General features: G+C 34.3%; 1 non-coding gene across 1 annotated transcript; it reads right to left on the reverse strand.

The window, feature by feature from the left end:
- Nucleotides 1-6,790: 6,790 nt before the first annotated feature.
- On the reverse strand, nt 6,791-6,862 carry TRNAD-GUC (transfer RNA aspartic acid (anticodon GUC)). The gene has a single exon. It is a non-coding gene; the product is annotated as a tRNA-Asp (tRNA).
- Between the last annotated feature and the right edge of the window lie 5,740 nt (nt 6,863-12,602).

Genomic DNA, 12,602 nt, shown 5'->3' on the forward strand with positions numbered 1-12,602 from the left:
GAGAGACTAAGATTTTCACCGACTTGTAACCGAACGCATAGTTTGAAATATATCCGATCAATGTCCATGATAACAATAGTATACCCGAATTCGCTTCTAAATTGTAGGAAAAAAATAACTATTGAAATCATATAAATAAGAGAACTTGAACAACTTTACTTAATCGATAATCTCCGGATTACAATGATTGTGCCGTGGTATGAAGGCCACTGACTTAGAAGCGAATTTTGCCACTACCGATACATGCTCTCAAGTGACGAACGCCCCTCAAGGTTAACACAATCCTCCTCTAAATTTGTGCACCCAAACTCAGAAGGTGGAACTGCTCAAAAACTACTCAGATCTCTAATAGGGTTTAGGGTTTGTGTATTTTGGTATATTGTATTTGGTTAATTATTTTGTATCTGTGTATGTGATTAGAAGGGGGAGTAAAACTCACGTGCACTCGTCACCAATATCACCAACATGAATAGGAAATCAAGAATTTAGGAAATCAAGGATTCTCATCCTTAAATCAGTTAGGAAAAGTTAAATAAGAAAAGGGGGTGGAAGAGTTTTGTATCATTCAAACTCTTTGACTTCCGTAGAGAAAATATTTGGAAATAATAACTTTGGTATATCTCCTTCCTTCGCCAATAGTGAAGCCCACAACCTTCCCGCGGCTTACGATATAATGCCACCCTTTGAGAGTGGCATAGACTGACCTTCAACATATGATACCAAATACTTCTAATTTCGCATTACGATCAACATGCTCCACCAAATTTCCCTCACTGTTGAGGTGACGATGCCACCTCCCTGTTGACTGTAGAATTATGGAATTCTCCCTTAGGAGGCTAAGCATTTATTATTCACATAAGTCAACTAGGGTTTACATATTACTCTATTTACAATGCTAAATATGTAACAATAATATTTACATATTATTGTGTCTAACACACCCCCTCAATCGGAGCGGGAGGCAGACAGACGCTCAGAACGGTGCGAAAATCAACAAATATGGGTGAGGGAAGACCCTTAGTGAAGATTTCGGCATACTGGAACAAAGAAGGCACATGGAGAACCCGGATATGGCCAAGAGCCACCTTTTCCCGAACAAAATGAATATCCACCTCCACGTGGTTAGTGCGTTGATGATGTACCGAATTATGAGACATGTATACCGCGCTAATGTTGTCACAATAAACAACTATCACCCTTTTCAAAGGACAATGAAGTTCCAAAAGCATATTTCGAATCAACGCCGTTTCTGCCACAACATTAGCAACACCCCTGTGCTCTGCCTCAGCACTGGAACGAAAAAATGTAGCTTGGCGTTTTGAAGACCAAGAGATAAGGTTATCACCAAGAAATACACAATACCCAGATGTAGAACAACGAGTATCGGGACAACCCCCCGAATCCGCATCGGTATATGACACAAGGCCAGTAGCAGGTGTCGAAGAGAAGTGCATACCATAGTCTAGGGTACCCTTGACATATCGAAGAACACGATTCAACGCATGGAGATGCGCTTCACGAGGGTTGTGCATGAATAAACACACCTGTTGGACTGCATAAGATATATTAGGTCTAGTAAAAGTAAGATACTGTAGGGCCCCTGCAAGCTGACGGTAGAAGGACAAATCAACAATTTGTTTTCCACTCGTAGCACTAAGCTTGGACTTAGTGTGAACAGGTGTAGCAGCCGACTTACACGAGGACATATCAGCGCGGGCTAAAATCTCTTGTACATACAAACATATTTTCCTTGGTATGAGAGACAGAAATACCAAGAAAATATGAGAGAGGACCAAGATCCTTCATAACAAACTCGGAACTAAGAAGACCAATAATACAGGCCCGGAGAATGTTAGTAGAACAAGCAAAGAATGATATCATCAACATACAACAGAGCATAAGCAGTTTCCGTACCTCGTCGAAAAATGAACAATAATGTGTCACTCTTACTGTTAACAAACTCCAGAGAGGGGATATAAGTCGCAAACCGTTGGTACCAAGCCCGAGGAGCTTGTTTTAGCCCATAGATAGACCGAAGAAGAAGATAAACATGCTTTGATTTGTTTGGATGAACAAACCTCGGAGGCTGATGCATATAAACTGTTTCATGTAACTCTGTAAGTGACCATGCAGAAATGCGTTCTTCATATCCAACTGATGAATAGACCATTGTCTAGAGAAATCCAAACTAAGAACCGTACGAATGGTAGTAGGTTTTACAACTGGGCTAAAAGTCTCACCACAATCAACTCCGACCCCTTGGTCCTTACCATTGGCCACCAATCGAGCCTTATGTCGCTAAAAATCCCCACTAGACTTGTCTTTGTGCGTAAAAACCCACAAACAACTAATAACATTTGCATCCGACAGACGCGGCACCAAGTTTCACGTATGAGTGTCAATCATGGCATTATACTCATCAGTCATGAAATTATACCAGTTAGGGTCCTTACTATCTATAAAAGGATATTTTGGGATTGGAGAGATTTTAGGCGTGGAAGAAGTAATTAAAGCTAGGCTTACATACTTTGAATTGGGCCTAAAAATCCCATCCTTCGAACGGGTTCTCATGGAGTGGAGGGATGGAGTTGCAGGAATTGGGTCAAAGTGGACCGGAGTGGGCTCAGAAGGGTGAGGGGAAGACTAGGCCTAGTTAGGAGAGTCCACAAAATGTGGATGGGTAGGCCACCCGTGGGCCGTGGATGATTGAACAGCCCCACGGTCCACTGGTGACCCATTCTGCCCAACACACCGTAGTGGAGAAATAGGAGAGGGAGTTGGGTTGATTTGTGAAGGAGAAGATCCACTGGGAATATGGACTAAGAAGAGGAAGCCTGCACAAATGGGCTAGACGGTATGGCCTGGTACCGAAAGAGCGATAGACTTCCAGGATGGAATGAAATAAGAGGTGAGGGTGACGAATTGGGTTGGACCCTTGGTGTGGGTTGCGAAGGTACACGAAGGAGGGGAGGAGGGGAAGATGTTTGTTCAATTTCAAAAAATAGAAAATCAAAATCTTTAACATTAGGAATGTAATTAGAGGAATTAGGAAATTTAGATTCATCAAAATTCACATGTCGAGAAATAATAACTTTCTTAGTTTCAAGATCATGGCTGCGATATCTATGGTGAGAGGAGGGATAACCAAGAAAGCTGCATGGACTCGACCTAGGACTCGGTTTATGTGGAGCAGTGACCGAGAGATTAGGATAACAAAGACACCTAAAAGTACGAAGGTGGTCATATGAGGGAGCCTTGTTATACAGAATATGCACGGGAGTGAGATTATGAAGGAGGGAGTGGGCCAAATATTTAATAAGTATGCGGCCATGTGAAGTGATTCTACCCAATACCAAGGATGGAGTGAAGCATAAAATAAGAGAGAGCGAGTGATATTATTTATGGTTCGTATCATGCGCTCGGCTTTGCCATTTTGTGGTGAGGAGTGACGCCAAATCATGCCGCCAAATCATGCCATGGAATGGGATAATAACGTAAAGCTAGTATTATCATATTCCCGTCTATTATCACATTGTAATGCCTTAATAGAAATCCCAAATTCAGTCTTAACATAGGAATGAAAACGCACAAAGATTGAAAACACACCCGACTTAGACTTAAGGGGAAACACCCATAAATAGTGAGAAAAATCATCTAGAAAAAGTAAATAATAACGAAATTCAGTATGACAATTAATAGGGTATGTGAATAAACCGGTGTGAATAATATCAAACGGAGTAAAAGTCTTAGAAACAGAAACTGAAAATGGAAGGCGACAATGTTTTCCTAATTGACAGCCATGACAAACAGTGAGGCTATTCCTCTTATTACATCGAATAAGATTGTGATTTTTAAGAAAACTAAGAACTCAATCTACCGGATGACCCAAACGATTGTGCCAGACTTCAGATGAGAGATAAGCAAAGGAAGGAGGAGTTGGAAAATGGGAGAAGTGTGGATAAATATTTCCAACACTATAGCACCTCGTCAATATTGTCCCCGTCCGTAGGTCCTTCACAGAAAAACCAAAAGGGTCAAATTCAACAGAGACAAAATTATCGCAAGTGAATTGACGTACGAAAACAAGATTCTTAATGATATTAGGAGCATATAGAATATTTTTGAGGGCTAGGGAAGGGAAAGGTTTGGGAAGAATAGTCGATGCGGAACCCCTAACTGTTATTTTAGTGCTATCACCAACCATAATATGAGAATTCAAATTACGCCAATTGACAATAGAAGAAGTAATACATGAACCATTCATGAGATGAGAGGTAGCATCGGTATCCATGTACCAATTTGAGTCTCGGGATTGCATCGACATGGCATTAAAAAAAGCCGGGAGGTCTGTGGACTGATACAAGCCTCCTAGAATCTGGATGAGTAAAAGCAGTGGTTTTCAAAAAAGATCAAAGAGATCTATGCACATGGCGTCATGATGTGCAATACATATTGTTTTAAACTATTAGAATACATGTTTTTAGGGTGGTTGAGGAAAATAGATTGAAAACACCTAGGAGGGCGCAATCAATCTAGAAGACTTTTGGCCAAACATAAAAAGAAAAGGGTAAAGGGGTTGATAAATTAGGCATAACAAACAACATCAAACGGAATCATGACAATTCATTCCTTATTTTTGAAGGAAAATTGCCAATTCATTCCCTTATCCTAGATGAATACCCCAAACCAAATGCCCCATAAAAGTTACACCAATATAATATAAAGTCGGTTATTTTTAACGATATTATTTTTCTTTTGAAAAAAATCAACCCTTAAAAGCATTCATAATGTATAAAGATAACCATGACATTTCAAAAAATTATTGATTAAATTTTACTTCATAATATAAAAGGTTAATCCAAATATTTAAAAGTTAGCAAAAACAGATAAAAAGTTACAAGAATATACACTAAATATATTATACACCCGGAACGGATAAGAGCTTCTGCATTCTTCTAAATAATCCAGTGTTATTTAGGAAACTCATTAGAAGGAAAAAAAATAAAAATAACACATACACCTCATCAATAAGAGCCATACACCTTTTTTTAATAGGTAAGAAGAACCCCACTGAACCACCACCTTGCACAGGTTAACCAATCCAGCTATGTAGGTCTTCGCTTGAACCACTCGATCCAAGCATTTAGCAATTGATGGGGCTCGACCCTGTGACCTCCAAGTCACAAGGTGAGTTCCCCACTAACTCCACCAACTCATGTTGGTTAAGAGCCAATGCGCCTACAAATCCCCATAGTAGTAGGTTGGTCACGAGATTCAACAAAGTCCAGGTGCTCTTCTTCGGGTTTAAGATTGGGGGACCATTACCTTCTTTTCGGTAATTTCTGAGCATTCGTATAAGAAGACCTGTAGTGCCTTTATTGCTGCGGTTTTTGTTATGTGAAGATATTATCCTCTTTCTACCGGTCCCTGTCATGTCTGAGTGTCACGATTTTGAGACACTTTACTAGACTTGAGTACTTGACTGTGCTTCTGCTAGGATAAGGATTGTATCTTGTATTCCTATATGCTGCAAGCATGCTTTTGGAGACAAAATGAAGCACTGCCCAACGCATGTTCAAGCATATGGTGTTGCTTCTGCCCAAATTAATTGGTAGAGCATTATGAAAATGCCTAAAAGTGGGATTCGAATCCTACGTAGCTAGGCTGGCTATCCAGAATGGAAAAAAAAAAACCAATGCAACCCGTAGATTTTATTGGATATTAACGTTATGTGGTTATAAACAATGTAATATAAGTAGTACAACTGTACAAGGCATAATAATTGTGGAGAAGAGTATCCATTATAGCAGGAGTCCATATGTAATCAATTTCGTATTATCAATTACGTGCAAATTAAACTTCAGTATTGTGTTTCTAGCGTTTATCATAAATTTTTAATGCCCGTCCATTACATAATATTTTTACAAAATAAATATTTTATACCTTGGGAGATCTAGCACACGATCCAACAACTAAAAAATAAAAAATAAAACGCGCACGATCCAACAACTCGTATATAAAAAAAAAAATTGATCACTTGGACGAATAACACAAAAACAAATCTCCAAACAAAAAGTTATGATGATGAAAAACAATGTTAGTCTTGTAGTTATGCTTATATTTTTAGTGGTTTTAACAACCGAACTTCAAATCATATTGGGTAAATGCTCAGATTTTGGTGGTAAGTGTAACGTCTTTAACTGGTGTTGCGGTAAATGTACGTGCGGCGGTTTTATTTCTGTGAGATATCCAAATGAAGGTTGTTGAACGCGTCTCCGGTAATTTTACGCGTGTTACTAGTCCAATTTACACTATTAATCAATCGTCTATATATGGTGTTATCTTCTTTTTAAATGTTCATCGAAGTTAATAAAGCTTGATCCACGTCTATGTTATGGTTGCATATACTTCAAAGATAATATGCTACGTTATTAGTCCACAAATTTCATTATTCTTTTTAGTTCGTCAAGAATCAAGATTATTTTTGGATTACATTAATCTGAATCTACTTTTAAATTCGTCTCATGGATGATTCAATAATAATTAATTGAAATATATGACGTGGAAAAAGTTTATTCATTTATTTTAATTAGTCAGTTAGTCACGGATCTCAAATAAATTATTATCCGATATGACATACGTTTAATTTAATTCGATAAGTACCCGATTGTAGACCTGATTTAGGTTCTTGGAGATAAATGGAATGAGTTAAAAGAACCGGAATGGTCTAACAGAGGATAGATGACGGGTGGCAAACAAAAAACCAACCAAAGAACAAAAACAAAGTTATCGCCGTTGCCGGGGATCGAACCCGGGTCACCCGCGTGACAGGCGGGAATACTTACCACTATACTACAACGACTTGATTGTTTGTGTTTCTTACTAAAACAATTTTATTTTATAATCTGACTTTGATATATTTGGCCGATGAGGATCGAAATTCACAAATTGGGCCACTGAGCCATCAGGTCCATCATCCATAAATTGAATGTGAAATTCTATGCTTGACTGATTCGGGTCATACCATTTCTCGAACGAAACCCAAATCACATCGGGTCATATTATAAAATATTAGGCCCATATGGCCATATTAATCAAACATACTGAAAATAGAAAGCAAAGTAGTTCCTCGGAGTATGAAAATTTGAAAACCATGAACCTACCCCAATATCACGTCACGGCTTTGTAAATGCATGCTCCAAATAATTACATCAATCACTACCTAGTATTTACTCATTTCGTTTCTTTTTGTTTATTATGTACTCTTTTTAGGGTGTTTCACAATGTTTGTTACGTGGGAGAATCTTTCCTTTTATAAATTTATTATACTGTAATTTTTTGTGTCAGCTTTTAATTTTAAGGTTAAATTGTTTTACCACCTAAAAAAATTGACAAATTATTTTTTACCACCTAAAAAAATAAAAATTGTTTTTTACCACCTAAAAATAAAATAAAAATTATCTTTTACCACCTCTTAACTAAAAAATGGATGAAAACATTATGTGAATTAATGGGAAGTAAGGGTAAATTGTAGCTTATATACATGAAAATAGTGGGATAAGAGAAGGAAATAAAAAATATAGTCGTTGAAATGGGATCGCATAACGTTTTCGTCCACATTTTCGTTTAAGAGGTGGTAAAAAAAACAATTTTTATTTTATTTTTAGGTGGTAAAAGACAATTTTTATTTTTTTAGGTGGTAAAAAACAATTTATCAATTTTTTTAGGTGGTAAAAAACAATTTACCCTAATTTTAATTGGTCCAATTTTTCAACTCATTAAATTTCTTTACAATTTCCCAAGTATGTTAAGTTAGCAATCTATGTGTTTTTCCATTATTGGTTCATTTTGATAAATAAAACAATCTTATTGGATTTTGTAATGATTAGTGGATTGATGTTTTACTTGGGTTTATTTTTTTAATAAAAAAATATATGTATTGTACGTTAATAAACGCGCAAAATTCCAAGCGTAACAAACAAAAAGAAACGGAATAAGTAAAAAACACAACCATATCATTTCAATGACACGTAAGAAACACCATCTTAAGGATACGTGTCCAAACCTTATTAATATTTCTATTTACTTTTTGTTATAAAAAAATAATGGTCTTTTTTTTGGAAAGGAAAATTATTTCATTAATAAAGAATCATACAAAATCTACAAGAGAAATATAGATCTTACAAATACATCACAAATTGAATCAAATAAAGGTTTCTTTCATCAAAATTACGGTTGTTGAATAGATCTTGCACTGTAAAATATCTCCCGTATATAACGCTGGAACATGCAGCCTTTTCAGAGAAAGGGTTTAACGATTTGTTGTAGCCGCGAGGATGATTTCCACTTGATTCATATGAACGTACTCGAAAAATTGATATTTGTTGCGATCCCCGTAAAACTTTGCCAACGAACCAATTTTACATAAATCCACTACGAGTGATCGACAAACCAAACATACTAACACTAACTCCACTATAGGGAGACTAACGAACAAGGACGAACTCCGCTCATAAGGTGAAAATTTATTATTCTACTTTCATTATTCCACTTTATTACCATTAGTTATTACATACTGCTCTTTAATTTACTAGAAACATACTCCCTCAATTCCATATTTATATTCTCGTTGACTAAAAACACGGGTTTTAAGAAAAATGTAATATAGTGCTTATCAAAGTGCTGCTTATTATTTTCTTGTTAAGGGTGCTAACAACTCTTTTCCGTTTTCATAAACACACAATCACATAAACAATTAAATTCAAAATTATATACTCCATAATTAACTCTTAATTAATTTAAGTCGGGTAATATCATAAATACATGCATGTTGTGTTGATATCCTTTTTCAAAAGAAGTTAATGATGTAAAAATATTATTTATAAGATTTGTATTGAAAATTTTATTTTATTTTATATGTACGTGTGTTAGTATTTTACCGGATTAAAAAAAAATACATATGCATATTTATTTAGATAAAAATTTGTCCAATTCTACTAACATGGTGTCATGTGATATGCTTATTTTAGTTGAAGATTAAATTAAAAAAAAAATAAAAAAAAATGAATGTCAAGTGTTGTCTCACCAGTTACCAGTAATCTAATATATATATATATAAAGGAGACATATTTACTGAAATATTAGAGCGCCACCTAAGATTACTAATGGTTTCGGCCAATGAAAAATAAGATTTCTAATTTATTTTTGAATTAAAAAAATCGATTACCATGTAGATAATAATTAGGCGCCACGTAGATATTTTAATTAATTAATTACTAATATATACAACTCCATTTAAAATCAAACACTCTAATAATATAATTAAAAAATAAATCTAAAATAAAATAAATAAAATTCAATTTAAAATCAAACATTAGTCCAATATCAGAGCGCCACGTGGGAAATCTAATGGTTTCGTCCAATGAAAAATAAGATTTCAAATTTAGTTTTGAAATAAAAAAGTCGAGTGCCATGTAGATAAATAATTAAGTGCCACGTAGATATTTTTTAATTAATTATTTATATTACGCATATACAATTTCATCCAAAAACAAATACTCTCATAATTAAAAGAAAAAATCTAAGTTAAATTCAATGCAAAATCAAAAACTAATCTAATATAACATCTATACTAATATATTAAAAGGCGTTTATAAGAACGTATATGTGCCACGTAGATCCCTCCTTATTATGTCACATCACCACTACTAAGTATAATGACATGTAGTTAACAACTAAAAAGCATGTAGCAAGGATTGAACACTAGACCTCTTGAATTAAAATTTACCATTTTTACCATCTTAGCTAGCCACAATGATGTTATATTTTTCTATTTATATAATAAATACAACCTTTTTAAAATGAATAATAATGAATTAAGGGAAAAAAAAAACAAAAGGGAATGAATTACTTAACTTATAAATGTACAATTCTTCTCTTCTCAACTTAAGCTTGAAAAATAAAAATAAAAAACTTAGGGTAATGGAGTGTAATTATGAGTGCGGAAGAGGGAAACATTGACAAGAGTATAATAATCAACTAATCATGAAGAAGAGAACTCGACTTTGTTTTGATTTTCGGATATGGGAAGGAAGTTTGTTGATCGGCCACTGATCTTGCATGGAAATCAGATAATAGCACCACATACGCACATATTTAAAATAAGTAAATCCCACTAAAAGTAAAACTCCGAGCAACGCCCGGGCCACAAACTAGTTATAATATATATAATGGAGGCATATTTGCTTAATTATTAGAGCGCCACGTGGCCCACGTAGGATTACTAATGTTTTCGGCCAATGAAAAATAAGATTTCTAATTTTTTTTTGGATTAAAAAAATCAATTGCCACGTAGATGATTAATTAAGTGCCATGTAGATATTTTAATTACTTAATTAATAATATATACAACTCCATATAAAATCAAACACTCCAATAATTAAAAAATAAATCTAAAATAAAATAAATAAGATTCAATTTTAAATCAAACATTAATCCAATATTAGAGCGCCACATAGGAAATCTAATGGTTTCTACCAATGAAAAATAAGTTTTCAAAATTAATTTTGAATTGAAAAAAGTAGAGTGCCACGTAGATAAATAATTAAGTGCCACGTTGATATTTTTACTAATTAATTTTTAATATTACGCATATACAATTTCATTAAAAAACAAACACTCTCGTAATTAAAAAAAATCTAAAATGAAATTCCATTCAAAATAAAAAATAATCTAATCTAATGTATAAACAAAATAATTTAATAGAATCCGTGCATCGCACGGACTAAAATCTAGTACACATTTAAAGTAGGAAGATTACAAAACTTTAAACATAAAAAGAGTAGAGTTTTCTCTTTGAAAGCTTTGTTTGCCACTCGTCATCTAACAACCAGGAGTTCGAATTCTTTTGTCTACAAGAGTAAGGTGTTTAATTGGAAAATCTTTACAACCAGGAATATATATGTTTGTGGGGCAAGTTAAGGAAGCGCTATATTCACTTGATTCTCACTTATTTTTTCTGAACTTATCAAAACTTATTTTACTTGTAAATTACTCCTTCCGTCTTGAAATACTCGCACCGTTTTGATTTTTTGTACTATTCATGTAGTGCACTTTGACCCTATTTCATTTCTAGTATATGAAAACAAATGTTAATATATAATATATTATTGGCTTCATCTTAATATATATTTTTAACTATTATTATTTTATAAATTTCATAATATGTAGTTAAAGATATTGTTGGTCAAAGTTGTGCATTGGCAAACGTGTCCAGTCAAAATGGTGCGAATATTCCGAGACGGAGGGAGTATACTTGTTCAACCCTTATTTTTCCTGAACATCTTGTCTGAACTTATCTTAAACTTATTTGAACTTATTTTTCCTGAGATAAGTGGAAATAAGGTGAACAGAACAGAGCCTAAGCGTGACCCACATCGGCCTCAACTAAGCCAGGATGGATGAAGATTTGGTGAGTATGAGAAGGGTGAGGACAAAATTGAAACGAAGAAACCTGGTTTGTGGAATCAAACTGGTAAAAATGCAAGTTGGAAATAAAGAGATAATCTAGTTAATGATGTGGAGACATGTTGTAACCAATTTGGTGATATTTGTCGTGAAGAGGTGGTAAAAGATATTTATTTATTTATTTAGGGAATTGTTTTTCATAGATAGTAAATACAATCTCTATTTATTAAGGTGGTAAAAACACTAATTTTCCACTAACAACAAACCTCCAAATCTCCAATAAAAGTTATCCTCCATTTTCTCCTCTATTCCAATGTCAAAAATCTTTAAGCATCCCCAAACTGAAAACCCGTTCCGAACTAATACCAAGTATAATGATAAACCTCTAAATTCTAGCTTAGCAAAGTTTGATATCCGATTTGTAATCCAGGACATTCCCATTAACCATCTTTCCTTTCCATCTACAACTCTAAGGCCCTATTTGGTTCATTATTAGTAAAGGAAAGGAAGAGAAGAAAGGAAGGAAGGGAAAAGAAAGGAAAAGAAGGGAAGAAAAAGGCATTTTATTTTCCTGCTTTTGGTTTAAGTGAAAGAAAGGAAGGGAAGAGAAAAGAAATATAAATTACAGCTTTTAATTTTCTCTTTCCTTCCAAATTCCTCAAATTATGGGAGGAAATTAAAGTGAAAATTTATAAAGGAGCTTTCCTTCCAATTCCCTTGCTTTTCTTCCACTTCCTATATAATTATTTGTACCAAATTCAAGAAACCTTATTTTACCTTTCCTTTCCTTCCAATTCCGGCCCTATTTAGTTCATTATTAGTAAAGGAAAGGAAGAGAAAAGAAAGAAAGGGAAAAGAAAGGAAAAGAAGGGAAAGAAATTTTATTTTACTGTGTTTGGTTTAAGGGAAAGAAATGAATGAAAGAGAAAGGAAATATAAATGACAGCTTTTAATTTTCTCTTTCCTTCCAAATTCCTCCAATTTTGGGAGGAAAGGAAAGTGAAAATTTTATAAAGAAGCTTTCCTTCCAATTCCCTTCATTTCCTTTCACTTCCCAAATAATTATTTGTACCAAATACAGGAAACCGTATTTTACATTTCCTTTCTTTTCTTTTCTTTTCCTTCCAATTCCTCCC

This window comes from Spinacia oleracea, chromosome 6 (genome assembly GCF_020520425.1).
Source record: "Spinacia oleracea cultivar Varoflay chromosome 6, BTI_SOV_V1, whole genome shotgun sequence".
NCBI lineage: Eukaryota > Viridiplantae > Streptophyta > Magnoliopsida > Caryophyllales > Amaranthaceae > Spinacia > Spinacia oleracea.